This window comes from Triturus cristatus, chromosome 7, assembly GCF_964204655.1.
Source record: "Triturus cristatus chromosome 7, aTriCri1.1, whole genome shotgun sequence".
NCBI lineage: Eukaryota > Metazoa > Chordata > Amphibia > Caudata > Salamandridae > Triturus > Triturus cristatus.
Genome location: NC_140590.1, coordinates 827627809 through 827653348, shown reverse-complemented (window position 1 = coordinate 827653348; position 25540 = coordinate 827627809). Strand labels below are relative to the sequence as shown.

At 46.7% G+C, this 25540-nt stretch overlaps 1 protein-coding gene across 3 annotated transcripts in view; it reads right to left on the bottom strand.

The window, feature by feature from the left end:
• Positions 1-25540, bottom strand: part of MGAT4B (alpha-1,3-mannosyl-glycoprotein 4-beta-N-acetylglucosaminyltransferase B) — a 1507233-nt gene that overhangs the window by 1200920 nt on the left and 280773 nt on the right. The gene's annotated exons all lie outside the window — the stretch shown is intronic.

The window sequence follows — 25540 nt, the reverse complement described above, 5'->3', positions numbered from 1 at the left end:
GAAAGTGAAGCAGCCAAACCACCGGGAAAGGCCGTGGCAGCGGTCGGAGTGGTGGGTGGGCCCAGTATCCCAGGACGTTGAGCCAACACTGGGGATACAGGCATGGTGAGGTCCAAAGACCTATATGCCTTAAACATTCTATTTTGTAGACCACACAGGTGAACTGACTGCAGAAGTCTGAACCTGCTCAGTCGTTCGGAGTCAACTGTGTAAAAGGTTAGATAGCTCAGCACCTAGCCCTGAAGTGAATAGAGTGGGGCAACTGCAGCAGGAGAGTTCGAACTGAGCATGAGATGGATTGTAGGGTAGCATCTATCTTTGAGAGGAAAGAAAAAAGGTTATTGGTCCCAGGGATATGCATGGGATCAATCTGTTGATGAACAAGTAAAAAGATCTATGCTTCTAGTCTGCAGAGCTCAACATTGGCAGACTCAAACCAAGGAAAGGAGCATTTCAGATTTTCTTCTTTTGGGACTCAGTGCTGAAGTGCTGTAATACCAACATCTCCTTTTATGCAGCATCCACAAACTACAGATCAGTCCACTCAAAGCTACAGGCATAAAAGTGTGACTTTATCAAATCACAATTTAAACATTGGAGGTAGAGAGAACCATATGCAGCAGTCAAGTTAAACACGCTGCAATTCTGCAACGGTCAAAATGTAAACAACAACCAGCTAATACCAGAGGAGGCTACTGCTAACAATGTCCAAATATAACAAGCATATATATATTCACTGAAAAAACCATAGGTTTCACACATGTTATAGTTAGCGGAAATTTTACTGATAAAAAACCAATGAAATTCCCCCGTTATAGTTAGTGCAGGCAACTATAACTCACGCGACCGCAATCCTCTGCTGATGCTAATACTGTATTTAGACACTTATTTGCCCATGTCTTCTTCCATACATTTTTAGCTATACATATATTACAAATATTTTTTTTTCATAAAGACACATATGTCATCAGCAGAAGATTGCGGTCGCGTGAGTTATAGTTGCCTGCACTAACTATAACGGGGGAATTTCATTGGTTTTTTATCAGTAAAATTTCCGCTAACTATAACATGTGTGAAACCTATGGTTTTTTCAGTGAATTTGCAAGGTTTTTTAAATGCTAATTCCTAACTATAACGTGTGTGAAACCTATGGTTTTTTCAGTGAATTTGTACGGTTTTTTAAATGCTAAGTTACTTTACGCCATTCGTGGCGTGCGCGCCCACTTAACGCAGTTCGTTCCGTGCGCGCACGGTGCGCTTCGCGCACCGCGCGCCCACTTTACGCAGTTAGTGCCGTGCACGCACGGTGGGCACGCGGTGCGATGACAAAGCAAGAAAGCACGTCAACAAATCTGTTTCTGCTTTCCTCCGTGACTATGGTATGGGTGCCATTTACCACAACAACTTGCGTTATGACATGCAAGACATTTATAGAGGAGATGGTGTGCACTTCAATGATGAAGGGAACAGAGTCTTCCTCTTGAACCTTAGACTCTGCATCGGTACTTACTTGTAGGTACCACTAAAAAATCATTTCATAAACACAACGGCTCTTTTTAGAGCCCCCTAATATCTAAACACTTAAATCTGATTTTCATTTTTTTTTTTTTTTTTTTCTACCGTACGCTTACCGTAAGCTTACCGTACGCGTACCCCGTGATTTTTTTTAAAATCAATAAATGTTTTCTTTGTACTTTACAGTCCTTCTTTGACCCCCTCACAAATGTAAGGGGGTCTGTAACTCTCCTCATTGCCCCCTTTTCTTGTTTTCACTCTTTTTTTTTCCTGAGTGAAATACACAAAATGGCGGCCGCCGCTTCCTGGTTTCGGCCGATTCGAATGTTTACTAAGATCTAAGAGCCAATCAGAATCGCGCTCGCGCACGCCACCGTACGCTTACGGTAAGCGTACGGTAAGCGTACCGTAAGCGGGCTCAGATATATATATTGATTTAAAGGCTATTTTCTCAGAATCTACTGAACAGATTTACACCAAACCTACAAAAGGCACTTCCTTGACCTAGGGACTACCTCTCTGCCAAATTTCGAGTAATTCTGTTCAGCCGTTCGGGCTGTAGCTCGTTCTAAAGGTCCTATGGAAAAATGCATGGGGAAAACGCGTTTTGGGACCCCCTTTTATCTCAGCCCCCGCTTGACGGATCCCCCCGAGACTTTTAGGGTAGGAGCGGAGCGTAGCGCCCCACCTATTTTGAGAAATTCGCGAGGATTCATCGACCGGCGCCAAAGTTATTCAAAATAGAATGTTGACGTTTTCCTATGGAAAAGGGGTCCTAACTATAACTACCTACTGGCGACCGCCAGTAGGTAATATATATATATATATATATATATATATATATATATATATATATTACCTACTGGCAGTTTCTTCAGCGAAATAAAACTTTATCCAAGCATACTGTGTGCATATGTGTGTGTACACACACATTATATCTATCTATATATATATATATATATATATATATATATATATATATATATATATATATATATATATATACAGACATACATATATACATATGTACATACATATATACATATACATACATACATACATATATACATGTACATACATATATACATGTACATACATGTACATACATACATACATGTACATACATATATACATGTACATACATATATACACATGTACATACATATATACATGTACATACATATATACACATGTACATACATATATACACATGTACATACATATATACATATATACACATGTACATACATATATACATATATACACATGTACATACATATATACATATATACACATGTACATACATATATACATATATACATGTACATACATATATACATATATACATGTACATACATATATACATATATACATGTACATACATATATACATATATACATGTACATACATATATACATATATACATGTACATACATATATACATATATACATGTACATACATATATACATATATACATGTACATACATATATACATATATACATGTACATACATATATACATATATACATGTACATACATATATACATATATACATGTACATACATATATACATATATACATGTACATACATATATACATATGCATACATATACATACATATATACATATGCATACATATACATACATATATACATATGCATACATATATACAACTTGGGAGGAAAAGTCAATCCGAAAGACAAGAACTTCCATCATGGCATTACAGCATTCATCCAGTGGGTAGATAGTAATGCTATCTTTATGCACAATAGCAATTCCTCCCCCCACTTTAAGTGGTCTGTCCATCCTAATGAGCTTGTAGCCTTCGGGTATAGCAAGCGCAACAGAAGGAACAGAGTGAGGCTTAAGCCAGGTTTCGGTCAGAAATCCTAGTTCAGGCTGTACAGAAGATACTAGATCCCAAACCTCAGTGGAATGCTTAGGCAGGGAGCGGACGTTGCATAACAGGTTTTCACATCCCATCTGCAACTTATCTTTAGAATTAAGAATTAGAATTAAGGGCCCAGCTCCCCTTAGGCTCTATACTAGACGGGAGCTGCTGGACTTAACCCTTAAGTCCAGCAGCTCCCGTCTAGTATAGAGCCTAAGGGGAGCTGGGCCCTTTTTGGGAGTAAATTGACCAGGGTCCTTAGCTCTTGGAGACGTCCAGGCGTGGACGGGCGTAGACAGGCTTGCCTTAGGCGCGCCGACGGTGTCCGCTGCGCGCAGACGGTGTCCGCTGCGCGTCTTCCGGTGTCCGCTGCGCGTCTTCTGGGGCATCTGGTTAAGTAGAGGGGGTTGGGGCACTAGAGTGCCAACCTCCCTCGCAAGCGGAAGTGTAAAAAATTCAAAGCTCCCTCCACAACAATCGAGCAGAGCTCGCGGTGGACTGGGGAGAAAAGCAGAACAAGTAATGAGGGCGAGCAGCAATGGACAATAAACAAAATCGAATCTTTTAAAAGTATAAGAGTACTGTGCAAATTTGCTAAAGTGCAAGCAGGACAGCTTCAAGATTGCAGCTTCTATGTTAGCGCGCGTCCGCTGCGCGTCGTCTGGGGCATCCGGTTAAGTAGAGGGGGTTGGGGCACTAGAGCGCCAACCTATCTCGCAACCGGAAGTGTAAAAAATTCAAAGCTCCCTCCACAACAATCGAGCAGAGCTCGCGGTGGACCGGGGAGAAAAGTAATGAGGGTGATATTTTTAAAAGAAATAAAGCCTCAGCAGCCTCCCTGAGGCTGCGGGGGTAGGCTGAAGAACCCCCTCCCTACGCTTTGTTTAAAAAAAAAAAAATCCCTGGGATGGTGGCAGTCTCCGGGGCTGCGGGGTGCCCCCAATGTCCACGTTGTAAAGAGGAGCCAGCCGACTTCTTCCATATGGTCGGGACCTGCGTGGTTCTATCTAAATACTGGGCGTCAATCACAGCGGAATTAAGTGGCATATTGGGGTGGGAGGTGCCCCTTAGTCCGTTTGCTCTTCTTCTTGGAGTGATGGAGGCAATGGACGACTCCCGAGCCGACAAGTTGTTTCTAGGAACAGCCATGTTGATTGTTAAGAGGACCCAAAGTCTCCTTCTATTTTGAAATGGCGGAGGGGAGTTTATTGGTGTGCTATCCAAGAAAAAGCAGTTTATGAGGCAAGAGGGTGCCCAAACAAATATGAGCGAATATGGGGTAAATGGACGGGACTATTGGACAGATTACTCTTAGAGCTAAGGACGGGCCCTTCCCTATTTATCTTTTTAAGTCTACTGTTGGTGAGATAATAATTGGATATACAATGAAATGTTATACATGTCACAGTGCTGCACGTGTTTTATGGTTATCTCGTTTTTACAAAATGCCAATAAAATTGGATATTAAAAAAAAAGAACAAAAGAATCGACTAGAGATATGTTGCTACCAGCCACAGGAACAGAGCTGCAACTAACCCAAAAACAAAGTTCCATAGGACACAGCACATGCTTAAGGGTGATAATTATTTAAGTGCTTCAAGCGGGCCAAAGCCTGTTAAAAAAATGCACTGGCAAAGCCAACAGGTCTAATTTGCGTCCTAGAAAAGCATTAATTAAAAAGCCTACTGCAGTAAAAAAGTTAAAAGGAAAAAACTACTGATTTCTCTACACATCTATAAAATATAGACTTTAAAGTGTGATCGTTTACAATACCTTTGATAAGTAAAAAATACCTCATGCATTGCAACACAAGCATTCTACAGGAGGTTAAATGATACACAAAACAGCCAACAATAAAAGGTATACTCCTTTGGGTGGAGACAGGGTCCACTCAATGCACATTTTAAAGAACTGGTAGCAATAGGTAGGTCTTTTTCGACAGCTATGATGTCAAGCCAGGAGTTTAAAAAAAAAAAACAATGTATGGATCTGACGATGGTTATTCTTTATTGCAAAGATATGCCACAACATTTTTTTTTAAATACAGTCGCCTAAACTTGACACCCATATATATGCAAAAAAAATATTAAATTAAAAAAAACAAAAAAACAATTGCGTATTCTTTTATTACGCTAGTGTGGGCGCTTCCCAATAAGCAGGTGCCCTTAGCTCAGTTACGGAAATAATTTTTACTTTTAATGCACACCACAGGAAAATATGATTTGTATTGATACAGATAATATGTACACTTTGCTTTGAATTAATTTAACCTGAAAAAACAGATTAAACACACACGGATGTCTAAAACAATAAAAAAGAATGAAAAGTAAAAAAAAGTTAAAAAAGAAAAAGCATTGGCAATGTAAAGAACGGACTGCTGTGGTTATTCTTTTGGTAATGTAAATGGTACACCTCAGAGTAGAATGTTGGGGGAGTAGATTGCTGGATAGCGGATGGTGAGAGGAGATTGAGTGAAGAGCTGCCTCTGAGTTTATATCGGGGACGAGGGGATGCGCATTTCTTGCTGGTGATGTTTATCTTGAAGAATAAATCGGACTTGTGCGGAGTGTCATATGGCGAGGATTCCTGCCGGGGGTGCAGGCTATCATCATCACCCTGTCATCAAACTCATAAAGTTACTTTGAATATATTGCGATTGTTTCGAATGTGAAAGGTTTTATTTTGGGAGGGGGGGGGGGGCTAAAGTATCATGTTTTGGAGGAGTTTTACAGTATTGTGCGGACAATTGTACTCTTTGGAACAGCCGGACCTTTCTAAAGTGGAAATCATCGTTAATACGCGAGCGGTTGTTCTCTTTTGAATTTCCATGCTTTGCCTCATGGGACACAATACATACGTCCTCACGCCACGCTTCACGTCCACAGCCATCTTGGATCATGAAACTGCATATACGGCAGAGTGGTTTGGAGCACACTGTTAAGTTGCTGATAGAAAAATCTGGAATGTTCACTGCTATTTTATCTATGTTAAATTCCACAGCACTCACAATTGTGGAAATCGTTACAGTCTCCTGCGACTGTTACTGACCACATTTCTAAAGGACAACCAATAATTTGGTAGTTTGTCTCATCATTTTATTTTGGTTTACTATATAATATTATTGTTTTGAACAGTTTGGAGATACGTTTTTGTAGCTAGTAATGTGTCTCAACCGCCTCCATTTCTTGATGAGGTTGGGGAGCCTCTTCTCTGGAAAAGGTGGACAAAAACTATTTGACTCTTATCTTTTAGCGATTGGCGGTGAAAGGCTTTTCGCTGTTTAGGAAACAAAGAATGTTGCAACATAATCTTGGAGTTTAAGGAAGGAATATTTATGGCAATCTTGAAGAGATTTCAGTTAGGACAGTGTGGAAAACTAGCTGCAATAGCGGTTAGCATCTGCTGAAGCCATTTTGTTTTTGGCAGCCATTTTAGTTAGCCATGTGCTCGCCATGTGCTTTCTCCCTCTTCATTGTTGACTGCCCTTGTATTCTGCTTGTGTCATGTGATAGTTAACTCTTTCAGCACTGAGCCTTGCACATGCTCAGAGGGGTCTGTAGCTGCTCATGCACCTGCCTTAGACTGTAACTGTCAGGCTGTTCTAACTGATGTCAGCAACTCATTACTCCTACTTGTTGACTGTGCATTTTCTGTATGACCATCTATGTGTGTAACTCTTCCCATGTGTACTTGTACCGCCTCCTGGCGCGTGGCTGGCTTGCGGGGCCCCCTCGACCTGATCGGCGATTTTGCAGAGGGAGACGCTTAATGCCCGAGAGACCCTGCGGACTTGGCCCCCTTCCTTTACGAGGCAGTTAGCGGCCCTCGTGGACACACAGATGAGTCGGGGGGGGGGGGGGCTGTGAGGCCTTCAAGTAGGCAACGAGGGACCATCTCTGCAGGCCGTGGAACGAGGCCCCGGGAGCCCACCATTGTTGTTGACCTCGTCCGCTGGTCGGTTGGTGAGTAGGCTTTCACCTGGAAGGGGGGGGGGGGGAGCGTCATCTCCGTTGTCTGTTGCTCCGTAACACTTCGCCGCGGTGCCGTGACGGCAGGGGGCCCACGATGCGCCACATTGACGCTGCGGGCTTGAGAGGGCCCTCGCTCGGTGCTGCGGCTTACCTGCCTGATTCAGCTGGAGGGATTCACCCGTTGGGGACCATGTTCACGTAACTTGGTAAGAAGGAACGTACGTTGAAGGAGATGTTATCTAAACCGTCCCCGGCCAATACCGATCCGAACGAGGTCGATGTCCCCATAACTAAATCCTTTCTAGAGACTCTATTCAATACTCTCCGGGAGAACTTCCAGACTTTGAAAGTGAGGTGGCGGGGGAGGTTCGTAAGCTCAGGAGGGAGGTGGACTTCCTGGGCGACAGTCATCGAGGATCAGGAGCAAGCCAAATGTGAGGAGGTCACGCAGTTGCAGCAGGAGAGTTGATCCAGTTGTTGGTCACGCAGGCGGATCTACAGGCCCACGCTGAGGACCTCGAAAATCATTCTCGGCGGAACATCAGAAGGGCCGGACATCACCCGGTACCTGCAAGGCCTGTTCCGCGAGATCCTGGCAGCCTCCCCCGAGATGGAGATACGCATAGACAGAGCCCACAGGGTAGGCTTATGGTGAGGTCCTAGGGCGCCGCCGGCGGATATACTGGCTTTTCTCCCGGATTAACCTCTGAAGGAGCGCATCATCAGAGAAGCCAGCCTACACCACCCTGTTAGCTACCCAGCCTACACCACCCTGTTAGCTACCAGGGCCACCACATCACTTTGCATCAGGACCTTGCAGCTAGCACACTGCAGAAACGGAGGAAATTCAAAGAAGTTACAGCTCATTTGAGAGTGAAGGGGGTGGCATATTCCTGAGTGCATCCCTTCCGCATAATATTCAAATGGAATGGCACACTTCAGCAGATTCGTTCGCTCACCGAGGCCTGCAGGCTTCTGGGTCTCCCGCCTCCGGGCCCGGATACGGTGAATCTACTGAGCCAACGCCGGTCCCCTGCGGGCTGGCAGACAGTGAGGAGACGGCGTTCCACAGGTGCCTCTTGGGGTCCGGACTCAGAGGCCATGGCGCAGGAACGCCTTGCCACAGTTGTCTGTGATACATCCTCCCAAGATGGTGTTTGAGATGGATGGCGGGGATGTGTACGCTTTTGGGGCTTGAGAAGCAGGCGGGGGGGGACGAAGGGTCCTGCGGAACCTCTTATGTCACACGAAGCCCTGGGACATCTTTTCACACCACAGGCCCACTGCCTTTTTCCGTGGGCTCGGGACACTGTTGGGGGGGGTGGGGGGGAAATCAGTTTGCAGTTGGGGTTGGGGTTGGGGGGGGGTGGGTGGGGAGCTGGTGTGTCCACAGGGGGGAAAGAGAACAGAGGGAGCAGGGTTATGAGGGGGGAGAGGCGAGGCTCTACTTGTCAGCCACCGGCTCTAAGCACAGGATTAACAGGATGGAATCTGAGTTAACTATCCTTACCCTGAATGTTAAAGGTCTGAATAGCTCCAATAAGCATTGCTCCATATTGTCTTACTTAGAAAACTCACGGCGGACATATGTCTGTTGCAGGAAACGCATTTGTTGGCACGCGACTGGCATAGAATGAGGGCTAGAGCATTCCCCCACCAATACTTTTCATGCACTCAAGACAAGAAAGCGGGGGTTGCAATTTTAGTGTCCAGACGATTTCAAGGGAAAGTAGGGGATAGGGTGGCGGAACTCAAAGGTAGACTGCTCACGCATCGGTTCTGGATTAATGGGGTGGCCCTCACAGTGAGGGTCGTCTACGCACCATACACGGGTCAAGAGGCCTTCCTCAGAACCACCTTGTCTGCGGCACTGGAGACGCCAGACCGATTTATTTTGGTGGGGGGGGGGGGGATTGAATTTAGTAATGGACAGGTCTGGCAGCCGGTACTCCCAGACAGGGGAGCTCTCATTGGAGGGCAAGCGCTTGTTGCAGGAAAGGGGGCTCCTAGATCTATGGCGTTCAGCACACCTCCAGACCTCACAATTCTCCTATTACTCACACGTACACCACACCTATGCCCGGCTTGACCATTTCTTAGGCTCCACAGAAGTTCAAGCACAGGTAAAAGATGTCTATATCACAGCGGCGGCACTGTCAGATCACGACGCCGTGGTGGTGACATTAGCAGTCCCCCGGGTGACTAGGCCGGCGGGGTGGAGACAGCGAGAAGCCATGATACACAAACCAGCAGTGAGGGAGCATCTCCTGGGTCGCATTACAGAGTACTTGGAGGTTAATGATATGCCAGAGGTTTCCATCGCTACGTTGTGGGGGGGGCACTTAAGGCAGTAGTGAGAGGAGAACTAATCGCCATTGCGGCTGCGGCAAACAGGGAGCGATGAACGAAACAGGAGGAACTCACGGCTCAGGTGCTGGTGCAGGCCCAACCGGGGCAACGAGAATTTGGCGACAATTGAAAAATGCGCGCGCCCTGCTGGCGGTGCTTGACTTTGATAGAGCCGAATACGCAGTTCTCCGGCTCAAGCATTCATACTACATGGGGGGGTGGTACGGACAAGGTGGGCCGTCTGCTGGCTAGCAAATTGCTGGCGCAGACGATACAGACAAAGGTAAAGGGGCATGCGGGGCCACAGGGTACTACCATTGAAGGCGATGTGGAGATAGCACGGACCTTCAGAGACTTTATGCGGATCTATACGCAGGGGGCCCACTGGCTGTCCTGCAGGTCGATGCCTATCTTCAGGAGACGCATACTATGGTGCTCAATCAGCACAATGCTGAGAAACTCGACAGCCTTATTCGCATTGAAGAGGTTATAGGGGCAATCTCTCGCCTCAAACCTTTGAAATTGCCGGGCCCGGATGGCTTTTCCGCCGGGTTCCTCCAGAAATGCTTGCAGCATCGATAGTGGTGCTGCCCAAACCAGGCAAGGACACCACTAAATGCAGCTCCTATCGGCCGATATCGCTGCTCAATGTTGATCTAAAGATCTTTACCGGCATCTTGGCGGCTCATTTGGGACCTCTTATGCCCGGCATAATCGATCCTGACAAAGCAGTGACAATATAAAACGTATACTCCACCTCATTGATAAAGCACACCGCACTAATATGAATGCTCTCCTCCTCTCGGTGGATCCCGAAAAGGCGTTTGACCGGGTGGACTGGTGCTTCCTGGACAGAACCTTACTTCATTTCGGTCTGGGGGAGCAGTTTCGAGCCTGGGTCCTGAGCTGCTATACTAAACCTACGGCCACTATTAGGGTGAATGGGGTTACCTCTTGCCTTTTGAGATACAGAGGGGGACCCGGCAGGGGTGCCTCTTGTCACCGCTCCTTTTTGCTTTATATGTTGAACCGCTGGCCCAAATAATTAGAGACAACCAGGATATAGAGGGTATCCCATTAGTAAAGGAACGGCATACTGTTTGCCCCTATGCCGACGATATTATAGCATCCTTGGAGTTTCCGTCACGCTTGATCCCTTCCGGGAATTGGAAGATTTTGGCCATCAATGTGGGGAAGTCGTCGATCCCAACATTCCAGGACCTGGGCAATTCATCCCCCTCATGCAGCCCATCTTATGAGGGAATACCGATATATCCCTCCATCCCCTATTTGGGCATCAAGCTGGCAGCATCCGTGACCCAGACTCTCCACCGTAACTACTCCAAATTCCTTAGGCAAGTTGCCAAAGACTTAAAAGATTGGAAACGCTACTCGCTCTCGCTGCTGGGGAGGGTCGGAGCGGTTAAGATGTCCCTTCTTCCTCGGGCACTATATCTTTTCCAGACTATTTCGATCTGGCCGTCTGCGGGAGTCCTACAAGCACTACAAATGGACATCAATAAATGTATATGGGGCGGGAAGAGACCCCGGCTACGTAAAGACCTGAGCTACTTAAGGCCGGACGAGGGGAGACTGGGCATCCCTAATCTCCTAGAATACTTCCGAGCAGCGCTACTTAGTGAAGTGGCAAAGACCTGCATCAGAGAAACAATGGCTATTCCACGACAGGGCACTAGCTAAATTAGAACTATGGAAGGTCCCCTTTCTTAAGCGACCGGATAGACTTCCTAACTTACGGGGCTCCCCCATTACGCGAACTGTGTTGAGGGCCTGGGACGGGGTGGCAGAGCAGCGGGGATTGACCACCTTTCCTTCCCCCACGACACCCTTATTCGACAAAAAGGACTTTCTTCCGGGAGCGGAAGCACGGAATTCCGCGTGCACATTGGCTGGCCACTTTTTCCACCTGGACAGCATGTTCCCCTTCCGCGATCTGCGAGCGGAATATGGGCTCCCTGAGACAGAGCGCTTTCGTTATTTCCAACTCCGACATTGGCTTCTTCACTCTGAGGTCCACCCTAAGGTAGCGAGGAAGCTCACTAGGTTTGAGAAATGGCTCTACACCACAGACACCGATAAGAAAATGATCTCAGAACTATATGATCTCCTCCGACCCAAGGCCCCCACAGAATCTACTGCGGGCCAGCGGAGGTGGGAGAAGGAACTGGGGAGAGAACTGACAAGCAAGGAGTGGTCCGACATTTACTACCGAGCAAATCCCACCGCCCGCAATTCCGCTAGCAGGGAGGCCCCTGTTAAAGTAGCCATGAATTGGCACCTGACACTGGCTCGCTTGCACAGAGGAAACCGTGAGCGGAGCCCACTCTGCTGGTGCGGTTGTGGTGAAGAGGGCACTTTGGTGCACCTACTGTGGGACTGCCCAGCAATACAAGAGTACTGGAGTTCTATCGTCGATGACATTGACCGCCAGTTCGACACAGCGATACCGCGCTTCCCGGCGTATACAGTGCTGGGCTTGCCCAACCCCCTGACATAACCACTTCGATCGCGACGAGGAAGGCACATGGGTTTGGCACTGGGAGCTGCCACCCAGAACATTCTGTCACACTGGGGTTCTTCCACGAAACCGACACGCTTAGGGTGGCTTCATAGATTGTGGTATACTATAGGCATGGAATGCATACACGCCTCCCTGTCCAATACTCTGGCCAGCTTTGCGGATTCTTGGCAGCCACTGCTCTCCTTGCCGGCTCAAGACATGAACGAGATCACATGCCCTAAATATCTCAGACTTCTCCAACTCACCAGCGCGGATATCCCAACAGAACGAATAGAGGACGCTCATTGACTCATGCTCCCTATGATAGGCCTCATCAAGCCATCAGTGGCACACCAGCTCGGGTGGGGGGAGTTGTTTGGGGAAGGGGGGGGGGGGGGGGATCAGGGTGCGGTTACTTTTGTTTTGTAAAACGGCGTTGCGTTATTATATGTAACCCATGGGTCCATTCAAAACTGTTGCTCTGACGGCACGGGAGGGGCCCTTCAAGGCCATGGCTGTAGAATGACTCATCAGATGGTCTGGGTCTGGCATAGGGCCATGGGGGTATCACTGTACTTGCGCTTCTTTTGCTTATTGACAGTGTACTCTTGCTGAAATGCCAATAAAACACAGTTAAACCTAAGAATGCGTGAATTTGGTGAACTCACAGATTCCCTTGTAAGAGATAAACTAGTATGGTGCACCAATAATCCATGACTTAAAAAAAAAACTGCTAATAAAAAAAACTAATTTGAAAGAGTCTGTTGCCATTGTGGAAGGGATGGAACATACTACAGAGTGGGTTAAAGAAATTAAAATCAATGATTGTGTGAAATTTGGCATCTGAAGAATGAATGAGAATGTAAGTATGTAAAACAAGGGTGACAAGCACAATGAGTTTGACTTTGTGAAAGGGAATGTGAATAAGTTCAGATATTTTGGTGTAGCAATAGCAATGACGGGGCAAATAGTATAAACTGTTCTGATAAGAATTCATCCTGCAGAAATTTGTGGGAAACAGGGTCATTTTGCTAGGGAATGCATGAGTGGGGAGGAAAAGTCGACTAATGAGAGCGTGGTGGTTAGACATATGGATGATGTATCGGAGGATAAAAATAAATTTGTGTTTTCTATCACTTACATAAACAGTCTTAATGAGGATGTGTGCGAGGCAGTCCCCATCGAAATGCCACAGTGTAAAATTACAGTGGATAACAAGGAAGTGCATGTCTTGGCAGACTGGCACACCTTTTACTCTTTTGGTGATGGAAACTGGGAAATCATTTTCAAGAGTGAACAAGTGGTTTTGAGGGAACCGGATATAAACTCTGTGGTATGGTAGGAAAACTGTAGCTTTGATTGGATATACCACATTGAGAATTAACTTCAAGCAAAGGGAAACAGTTGGTAACGTTTATATTGTAATGAGAAGCGATAACTTGTTGTGTTTGTGTAATCAAAAAGACTTGGGAATCACCTTGAATACGAGCGCTCCAGATCAAGTGATAATGCTTTCACACATTAGTGAAGATAAAGATGTAGTCAAAAGGTTTCCTGATGCTTCTGGAAGCACGTTGGTGTTATTAAAACATTTTGAGCACAAAATTATTCTTAACAAAATGAAAGACCAGTTGAGCATGAAGTCAGGAAGGTACAGTTGCTTATGCTTGAACAATTGAAGGATGAATTGAGAAGGTTGGAAGATCCGGGGGATAGAAGAAATTGAGTACTCCGAGTAGGCGCCAGTTGTTTTGGCACCTAAAGATGGAGGTAAGATCCGTATATGCATGGATTTACGAGACCTTATCAAGTGCATGAGTCGATAGACAAACGTTACCAAACATTTCAGAGGAGCTTCTTTTTTGAGTGGAGTGCATAGCATCAAGTGGCCTGGAGTAAGGAGTCTAAGTCGCTTACTTTTGTCACTCTGCTTGGTGCATATCCATTTGCAAGAATGCTATTTGGGTTGGCCTCAGCTGCTGCTGGTTTTACAAGAATCATGAGAAAGGTACTGGAGGTTGTGCAGAGAGTATGTTTTTTTCAGGAGGATATTCTTGTGTACGGGAAGAACCGAGCTGAGCATTATGAGACTTTAATGGAGGTTTTGAAGAGGCTACATCTGAATGGTTTAACAGTCAAAAGAGAGAAAAGTGAGTTCAGAGTGAGAACCATGAAGTGTTTGGGGCATACCAAATCAGGTGAAGGAAATAGCCCTAAGTAGGACCTTTCTGAGTCAATTGTACAAGCGCGTGTTCCTCACGACAAAGACCTGTTAAGATTATTTCTGGGACTTGCGGAGTACTATTCTAAATGTATTAACAACTTTACATCAGCAGTATATCTGTTGAGAATCCTTTTGAAGAAAGGGGAAACATTTGTATGGTCAGAGTATTGTGATGTAGTGTTTCAGAAAGTGAAAGATCAACTTGTAATGTTGTCCACTTTAGGACACTTCGATGTACGGAGGAAAAGAGTTTTGACTATGGATGCTGGTTTAAGTGGTCTTGGAGCATTTCTACCACAGGTGGATGATGGTGTATAGAAAGTTATTGTGTTTGCTTCTAGGGATCTCAGAGGTGCTGACGTCAACTATTCTGTGGTTGAGCGATAAGCACTGGCCTGTACTTGGGGAATTAAAAAGTTAACGTTTTTTTTGTGTTGCCTAACTTTTGTAGCCAGGAGTGATCATAAATCCTCGGTTAAAGTGTTCTTGTCCAAAGATAATCAAAATTTGATTCTTGCAATTGGTATTTGGTTGGAGAGTGTCGATGAGTTCAATTCTGAGGTACATTATTTATTGGGGGTCGAAAGATATAGTAGTCGATTGTCTTTCTCGGTTGCCAGTTGCTAAGAGTAATGCTGCTGTGAAGTGATTTTGAAGACTACCAAGGGATAAGTTGGAAATCCATATTATGGGGGCAGTCAGAAGGAGTGAGCAAGGAGGAATGAACGGCTCATGGTACTAGAGACATGGAACAGAAGACAATCAAGGAATGTATTGTGCAAAGTAGGCCACATAAGGGTGAGTGAAGTGTGGTGGTCAAGCAGGATTGTATTGTGAGAGATGAGTTGTATTTGTTGGATGGTAGTAGGAGGATACCATCGGTCACAATCAGGAGTAAATTGATTAGTTTGGCTCATCAAGGGCATTTGGGTAGGAATTTTACCAATTGTATACTCAGTTGAAAGTGATAAAGAATGGTTATTCATGTGCCTAGGCCAGTAAGTGAAAGACTGTTTGTGAAAGGCCATTGTCAGGAGGAAACTTTGAACAGTTGCAACACAGAGAAAGATTTGTTATTGTACTAGTTGATTACGCAACAAAATAGATTTTTACCCGCTGCAGGTGAACGGAACGCGATGTGGGCCGAGAGACGCAGTGAGAAGACAGACAGCGGACTGCGTGTGAGGTATACAGCGGCCCACGGTGCAGGCATAGAGCACTGTCGCCTGGTATGGGGGTGAATTGTTTTCTCCTCCCCAGCCCTGCTCGTTACAGCCGGCGGAGAAGCCGCAAAGAGGCAGAGGAGGGAAGCAGTGCTCGGGGCAGAAACCGCCGTCCGTCACTGAGAAACGAAGTGGCGAGAGTGACTAGGGCGGTAATGTGAGGAGAGGGCAGAGGATCCGCCTCCCCATAACATAGGAATATGGGCCCCACCTGATAGCTCATGGGAGACATCCTTTACATGACATACGATACATCGCATGCCATTACAACGCGGTCGTTACAATGACTGCATTGTTACATCGCAAATCATTACAACGCAAGTCGTTACGACGACTTGCTGTAGGAGGCAGAAAGTGTTGGATTTGAAATCCAACACCTTCCCTACTGTTGCACAGACTGGAGTTGGAATAGTAAATTATACTATTCCAATATCCAGCGCCCCCTACAGCAAGTCGTTGTAACGACTTGCATTGTTAATGGTATGCGTTGTAACAACGTGGTCGTTGTAATGACCGCTTTGTAATGGCATGTGATGTATCGCATGCTATGTAACTTTGCATATTCATAGCCCATAGGCAAGCAAGGAGCGACGGCACCGGGAGGGCCCCAGGGGGGAAGCATCAGAGCCATCCCCACCCTTGGTGCTGGCGTGGCGCCACGCAGGGCTCTTCAGTTAGCAAGACCTCACAATTGGCTCCTGAGATACAGAGGTGCAGCAAGACTCAAGGTACCGCCGCCGGCCATCGAGCAAGAAGGTGACGAGTCTGAGGAGGGCAGCGGAGTGAGGCACAGGCGGGGACCTGTGGCTTGGGGAGCCCACTCTAGCACTGCAGCAGCAACCGGCGAGGAGGCCAGGGGTGGGGGCCTATCTCTTCATTGCAGTGCTGGCATACAGACCCCATTGCACAGCCAATAGTAGAGGCCCGTAAGCCCTGCAAAGAACAGCAGCACTGGACGGAACCCTGGGGCAGTGGTAAAGTCAACCAGAGCACCAGAACTGGCGCAAAACTGCACATAGGTTCTCCATTCCGCAAGGTTGCATCCCTGGCCGTCGAGACAACGAGGCACGGTTAGAGTCGGGATCTCGCCCAGGGGTTGGCGCACTAGAGCCGGCACTGGGCCGCTAGTGTCCTCCTTCCCCGCAGCGGCGCAAGGGGGTGCTCATGTTGAAGCCCCCCACCTGTGAACTGGTGTGATGAAAAGGGTGAAACCTGGAGGAAACCGAGCCTGTCACTAGACCCAACAAAATGCGGCATAAGGGAACCCCCCTCACCCAATCTAATAAATTGGACAAATATGCTGTGTCTCGATAGACTACCACAGAGGAAGGTGCGACTGGGAGTCAGGAGGGGACGCCGGAGCCATAACGGCACCCATTCAGGAGCTGGGAACAACCCTTGAAACAAAAATTGACAAAGTCACTATAGAAGTGAGCCTCCTCCGGGCAGACATAAATAAGACCTCTGAGTAGGTCTCCACAGCAGAAACAAATATCTCTGAACTTCAGTCCGCCACCCGTAAACTGGAAGACCGAGTACAGCAACTAGCCCAAACTCATGGCCGCAAAGTTAGAAGATCATGAGGGAAGGGACCGCAGAAACAATATAAGAGTGGTGGGGGTTTTGGAGGGAGCAGAGGGCCCATGCATGGACTTCTTCCTGGAAGACCTCTTCCTGGAAGACCTCATACTGAATCACTTGAAGACAAAACAATTATTTAACTTTTTCTCAATTGAAAGAGTGCACAGAACTCCGGTGCCTCCGCCGCGGCCTGAAACCCCGCCCAAAACAATCAATGCCAAGATCTTGAACTATAGAGGATCTCCCCCACAAGAACACCTCCATCCGGTTCTTTCCAGACTTCACCCTCCGGGTGCAGCGACAGCGTTGCACCTTTGATGAGGTAAAGAGGGCACTTCGGGACGAGGGCCTCAAATACATGATGCGCTTCACAGCAAAGCTCTGGGTGCTGGACAACGACAGGTCATGGTACTTTACGTCACCCAAGGACGTATGGGACTGGCTGGAGGGCTTACGAGTAAACAAGCAAGATCGACAGCCAGGGCAAGATCGAAAAAGACATAAGAACCAGAATAACTGGGCCTTTAGTAGACCACAGGATGAAGATACGGGCGAGAGACTTTCCCAGTAAAATCACCCAGTGAGCCCGACCGGATGGGTAGACTTGTAATGTTGGGACACGACAGACGACGAGCAAGAGGCAGACTACATTTTGTGTTGAACCAGGAGCGCTACACAATGTGGGCAGCAGCAGAGACTCTCCACTCTTGGTGACTTTGTAGGTTCTGGGGCCATGTAAATACATAGGGACATAAAAGCACTGGACATTAAAACACTGAGGAAGGTGGGGGGTGGGAGGCACAGGCTGAGTCTAAAGCAGAGTGAGCTCAAAGACATAGAAGAAAACGCTGCCCGAGCACATGCGTTAGCCACGCAGAGATGAATATTTGACCTCGGTGACGAAGCTAACAAATTGATAGCATGGCTAAAGAGGAGAGATGAGAGCCAAAACTGGATCCCGGAGCTGCGGGCTTCTGATTGCCACAAAAGGAGGTCAGGCGCCCACATAGTTGAGGCTTTCTCAGTCTACTATGAAGAGTTATACCAACCGATCTCTGGGAGATCGGGTAATGATAGCATTGAACTGCTCAGTGAAATTCCACTGCCGGTACTCTTGGCGGAAGACGAGGAGGCAATTGACCGTGATCTGATGAAAGAAGAAATAGGGGGGGCCATTGGGGACCTGCAATCTGGGAAGGCAGCGGGGGAAAATGGGCTCCCTGCATAACTCAACAAGAGTGTAGCAAAGAGCGTAGCCCAACAAATGTTTCTCACTGCAAGGGTAAATGGACGGCTACCAGTGGATCTGAGGTTGGTGACCATTGTAGTCATTTAAAAAAAAAGGACTGTCCCCTGAGCTGTGTAGCTCCTATAGACCGATCTCCCTACTTAACTTCGAGGTTAAAGTATAGGCAAAGGTGCTATCCAACCGATTAGGCCCAGTGATGTCCACAGTAATCCACTCTGATCAGCCAGGATTCATGCCACACAGAAGCACCAGGCTGAACCTTCGCCGCCTATATGGAGTCATGAAGCAAAACCAAAGGGTCCAGGGAAGACATGGCTTGGCAGTTCGGGCTGGACTGTTCCCATGAGGCACAGGGTCAGACTGATTTGCATATGGCCATGTCTGAACTGGGTGAGCTAAAGAATGATGATGGATTAAACCCAGATCAGTTGACTGGGGGTGAGTGCTTGCATTGTTGAACACTCCGTCCATCATCCCCTTTGGTTTTGCTTTATATGGAGTCATGGGCATGGAAACGACTCGACCGACCGACCGACCAAAGCCACCACACTACTGTCACTTGAGGCACAAATGGCGTTCGATAGCATCGAATGGCCATATCTCTTCACGGTTTTCTCCAAACTGGGTTTTGGACCGCAATTTTGCGCCTGGGTCAAACTCCTGTACTGCGCACTGCTGGCGAGGGTCCGGGTAAATGGCGCAATTTCTAGGCCATTCTCGTTACACAGGGGCATGCGACAGGGGTGCCCACTCTCGCCTCTGCTCTTCGTGCTTGCACTTGAGCCACTGGCGGCGTGGGAATGGGGGAATTCGCTTGTGTGAGGCATTGAGGTAGTGTGTGGCTGGGAGAAGTGTATATCCCTATAGGCGGACAACATCCTGCTCTATGCACATACACCCCGCCAAACAATTCACAGATTCATTCACATTTTGAAACTATTTGGCAGTTTTTCCGGCTACCAGATAAACTGGGACAAGTCCCTAGTATTCTCCCTGACGTGTGAGATTCCTTCTCCGCCGTCGGCCTGCACGGCCCTGGTCCGCAAAATTCAAGTATCTAGGTATTCGGATCACTAACTCGAAGAACGACTTTATGAAACAGAATGTATACCCCCAGCTGGAGAGGTTGCGGGAAGACGTGTCCCACAGGCGACGCCTGCCGGTCTCACTCATTGGCAGGGCGGTCTTGTTCAAAATGATGTCTCTCCCCACCTGCTGTATGCACTTAAAAACACACTGTATCAGATACCAGAGGCCTTCTTTCAAGAGTGGATGGCTGCTCATCATCGCATTACGCAAGATACAACGGGGGGGGGTCTACGAGGGGGGCCTAGCGGTACTGGACATTAGGAACTACGGCTTGGCATCTCACATCATTAGCATTAACAAATGAGTTTTCACTGCAACCTCCGAGCCTGCCTACCGGGTGGACTGCCTCTCTATGGGAAACGGCAGATATCCAACCGTGCTATACAGTAAAAACTGAAAAGTCACTCCTGACGCACACGGTAGTATGTGCGTGGCAGAAAGCCAAAAAATCATGGGAAGCCAGGTTAGCGGAGCAGACCCCACTCTGGGACTGTGAAATGCTGGGCGAGGTTCGGCGCCTGCGAGGTTTTCATAACAGGGGACTCATCGGGATAGAACATCTAGGAGACGTCTGGCGCGGTGGGACAATGATCGCCTTTGAAAACTTACAGACAGAATACAAGATAGGGGCTGGGGAACGTTTCTGATACCTACAACTGAGGCATGCCCTCAGATGCCACATATCGGAGGGGGAACTGCTATCTGAATATTCCCCGCTAGAGAACAGACTCCTACTTGACCCAATGATCGACAAAGCTATTTCCCTAACATATCAGAAAATTATGAATAACTCCCCAGACTATATGGACACCATAAGAATGGCATGGGTATCCGACATAAGGCTCCTAGAAGATGACGATTGAGGGTAAGCCATACAGAGCCCCACGGAAACTGCCATACAGGTGCTCTTCAGATTGATCCAACTTCGGATACTGCAGAGATCAAATGTTCCTAGGACACTGCAACACAGTATGGGTTGCAGTGACTCGGACGGGTGTGCTAGAGGGTGTGGGGAGAAGGGCACCTTCTTTCACATTTATGGACCTGCCCTAAAATTCAACCGTATTGAAGGGGTGTTGCCGGAGTGATGACAACAGTAGTGGGGCTATAGGTCCCAGTTGATGCACAATGGCACATAGTGGGAGTGACGGGAGAGAGAGTCTGGCCGAAATATACAAAAATATGGCTCAGGCTTGCAGATGGAGTGGCAAAGAGGAATACTGCACGAGCATGGGGAGCTTTTGGGGCTCCAAAGATTGGAGACTGGAAAAGAGACTTAGACTGGTGCCACAGGCAGAAAAAAAACATTTATCAGAGTAGAGGCTGCCCTCACAAGTGGGAAAAGATCTGGGCCGCTTGGGTACAATATAGGAGTTAACGCATGGAGGGACGAATTAGGTGGGAATGGGAGGGAGGTGCAGTGGTGAGATGCATTGGGTAGAACCGGATAGCCTTACGCTGTATATTGCACTGTAAACTAATTATGAGCTTTCAGAATCATTGCTTGCCATGTTTTATCCTGTCTATGTATTGTACTGAAAGGTGTCTGAAGCAACTGTTTAATAAAAAGAAAGCTTAAAAACGAAAAATGTATTTTTACCAAATGTGTCAGTTCTGTATCTACATGAGTGATGTGATTTTTTTTTAAGGAAAAGCTCTTGAGGGAAGGTATTTCAGACAATGGGCTACAATATTTTTCTGCTGAAATGTGTAACTTTCCTAAATAATTTAAGATAACTCTTTGGCATTCGACGTTGTACAGACCTTAAATGAAATGGTTGATAGAGGATATGAACAAACTGGTGAAGGCGAGTGTACAGACAGCTTTGCAGTTGTGTTTGTTTTTGTGTGATGTGTTGAGACACACACTGTGGGCACATAGGGCCATACCCAACTATGTAACCAAGGTGTCCCCTTTTAAACAAATGAGGGGTTAGAAAGCCACATCCAAGTTGAATCCTGTATTATTTACTGTTTTGGGTGCTGTTAAGAAGGGAGGCGGCATTGTGTGAAGGAACGTCAGTTGAAATATAAAACCTGGCATGATAACACCCACATGACCAAGTGGAGAACTTGGGTTGAGGACAAGAGTGTCCTTACAAAGAAACCCATACATGTGAGGAAAAAAGTCTTTCCAAGTTTATGGGACCTTATAAAATCAAGGAGGTGAGTAAGTATGTTGTGTGTCAAATTTGGTGAAATTCTCAGAGGTAATTGATGGAAAGGAAGAGGTGAAGAACGGTGTGAATTAAGAGGAAGCTGGGGTGATGAGGAATCAGACAGGATAAAAAAATCTCTATACGTAACCAGTGCTGTATATGTTTTTTTTGCATACCACTTATCTGATGTTAATACTGCGATTCATATTTCATTGTTTAAAGATAATAGTGATTTTGTAAATTTGGTTACACAGAATAGTGTTAACTTGGGATTAGTTTAATCCTAGTTCATCATTATATGTTAATAGTTTTCTCTTGGGTTTTAACATTTTGAACGGATGTTTATTTAGTTTTTTTTGTTTGGGGGAGATGTGTTGTGGTTATTCTTTTGGTGATGTAAAGAAATGGGTATACCTTATGGTCGAATGTTGGGGGGAGTAGATTGTTGGAGAGCGGTGGTGAGAGGAGCTGGAGAGAAGAGTTGCCTCAGAGTTTATATTGTGGACGAGGAGATGTGTATTTTCGATAGTGATGTTTATGATGAAGAATAAATAATTCATTTAATAAGGACTCGTCATTTGGACATACAACTGACCTACCAATCTCAGGAACGAAGAGCACTTTTTAGGCCAGTATGTCTATGACCAGACAAAATGCAGTCACTCACAGTGCTAGACAGCTAATGGCTGAAGTGGGTGACCCCTCCGCCCATGCTGTATATATTATATGTGCAAAAGCAAAATGTGAATGACATTTTACCAGACCAATGGAGGGAGAGGGCTAACCTAAAGCTTATTTATATATTTTTTGATCACACGACTGAGGGTTGCAACGAATGTAAAGCAGTCTTTAGGCCATGCCAAAAACAGATGTTGGACTATGCCCTGTATGGAGCTTTTTTAGTTGATAATGACATATTGCTCTATGAACAACTCCACTCAATCTTCAATTGAGCTGTTAACAAGGGGCCAATAAGTATAGTGGACGAAAAGCATAAAGGCTTTATATTATAACACTGCGAATTCCATTGTAAAGAATGACTATTCCTTCAAGCCTTTTTATCCCTAGTATCCTGCAGTCGTTTACAAAGACGACTTAAGTAGCACTGGACAAAAACACCCAGCTATGACTAACTAATGAATGGCAAGGGTTGTAAGCTAGCCTACACCTGCCGTAATGGACATGGTTTGCGTTTGATAATGGTATGCATGAGTGTCTGTAATGTTTTTATTACTAGTACAATGTATCAATATCCTTAAGTGTGCCCGTTAGACCTGGCATCATTGGCATGAGTCTCTCCTCCATTTTTTTCTGTTTGCCTCCTCTGTTTACGATGTTTTTGCTGGATTATTGCTTTGGGCACTGTGCCACTGCTGATCAGTGCCACAGTGCAAGTGCTCCCTATGTTAAATTGTTACATTGATTGGTGTTACCATGATTGGCTTGGTTGACTTACTGTTCAGACCCTAGTCTAGTGCACTGCGTGTGCCAAGGGCGTGTAAGTTAACTGCTGCTGGTGGGCTTGCAGCACTGGTTGTGCCACCCACAGAAGCAGCGTGTAAAATGTGTCTCAGGCCTGCCACCGCAGCGCCTGCGTGCAGTCCCTGACTGCCATGTCGACTTGGTAAGGAAACCTACTTACCAGTCTCTAAACCTTCACTTTGCCACATTTCAGACACCTCTATGGTAGGCCCTAGGGCAGGGTGCATTGTTGGTAAAAGGTAGGTCATGCCCTGATGTGTGTGGCATGACCTAATAGTGAATTACAGCCATTTTCGTTTTTCACTATTGAAGGGCTACCTGCCTCCAATAGGCCAGACTGGGCAGACTGATTATTAACTCCATTATAATCTATCTGACTCAGGGAGCATGGTAGCAAGTCGAGTTTAGTATCCCTGAACTCAGAATTTAATAACACACCCTTTAGGATGGATGGTTTTTAAATTCTATGTTTGAAAATAGCACTTTTAGAAAGTGGCTATTTTCTTGTCCAACTATCTACCGGTCTCTGCTGGTTTGGTGTGTGTGTCAGGGGCTGGGTGGCTCCAGAGGTCTGAATGAGTCAGTGTGGGGTGAATGGGGCGTTTACACATAGAGTGAGGGAAGAGTAGCCTGCCCTGCCTGACACAATACTGGCTCCGCCTCCTGCTGGGCGACTGATAGCCCTGCTCCTGCCAGTGACAATACTGGCTCCGCCTCCTGCTGGGCGGCTGAGGACTCTGCCCTGCTCAGTGAATAGGCCAGGTGCCTCTGCCTGGCAACACCCACAACAAACCTGAGCTGGTGGGAATCTCCCTGCTTGGACAAAGGGAACAAAGGGAAAAAGGGGTATAAGAGAAGGACCCCTGAACCAAGAACTCAGATCACTTCTGACAAGGAAACCTGTACCAAGGACAAGAAGCCTGCTGATCTAAGGACTTGCCTCCCCTTTCTGCCAGAGTGCTGTTTTGCTGTGGAGGAACCTGAAAGCTGCTTCTTTATTTTTGCCAAGGAACAAGGAGAGAGGAACTGGGTGTGTACTCTCTGAACACTTGCTAGGAAATCTCCAAGGACTGGAAGAGTGCCAGTCTCCTGTTGAAGTCACAGGGCCAAAGGACTTCACCATCTACTGAATTGCTGAATTGCTGGAAAGTGTTGTTTCCAGTACACAAGGGAGAATCTGCAGTCTCGCCGCCAGCAGCAACGCCAGTGAGCAGTGGGTATCGGCCCCGGCTCCAAGTGACCCCGTCTCGACGCCGGTATCGACGCCAGTGAGGAGTGAGTATCGGCTCCACCTCCAAGCGACCCCGTCCCGACCCCGCTGCTGATCGCATCGACTCGACGCCCTTCTCTACGCCGTGAGCGCTGCTCCGGCCCGACATCCCTCGACGCCGCTGCGGATTGACCAGACTCCGAGGCACGATCGACACCGACCTCGACGCCGACATCTCAACGCCGTGGATCATCGTTTTCTTCGTTTCTCAAGGTACTGTACTTGTGGGGTCTGTTGCAACTCCAGGCTCGACGTAGCGCTCCTCGCGGTCGACGCCGAACCTTGGGAATCTTGTAGACTCGACGTCGTGTGACTCCTGTGGGGGTTACATTGTTGCCAAAGAACTGTGCTCAGAAGAATACTTTGCTAAAGAACTATTTGCCAAGAAGAAACCTTACTTGAACTATTATTTTTCCTTCCAAAGAGTATTTATTAAGACTGTGGTATATTTTTGTCGTTATTTGGTCTTGTGCTAAGCCTTATATAAAAATACTATTTTTATAATAACTTTGGTGTCGTGTCCATCTGTAGTGTATTCACTTTATTACTGTATGTGGTCATAAATGCTTAACACACTGCCTCTGAGATAAGCCTGTCTGCTCTGCCAAGCTACCAAGGGGGTAGCAGGGGTTATCCGAGTGTGTAATCCCCTTGCCCTGACTAGAGTTGGTTGGTCCCTATTTGTCAGAAGTGTATACCTCTGCCAACTAGAGACCGCCGGTTCTAACAGTGCCTGAGATGTTGTTGCACCCACCCTTATTGTACAAGTGCCCACTATTTGCTCAACTGTATTTCTGCAAATGTTTTGTCAGTGTAGTAATCATGCCTGTAGTACTTTTCCCTGCATAAGCTGCCTAATTGCTGTAGTATCCCGAAGTCAAGAGACTCTCTTTTCATGGAGAACGTTAAACAAGCACTCTACATCCAGGGCTAAAACAGACAGTGTCCATGGGTGCTGCTAACTTGGCTAGAATGCTGAACCAACCCCTGCCCCTGACCCACAGAAAGAGACCGC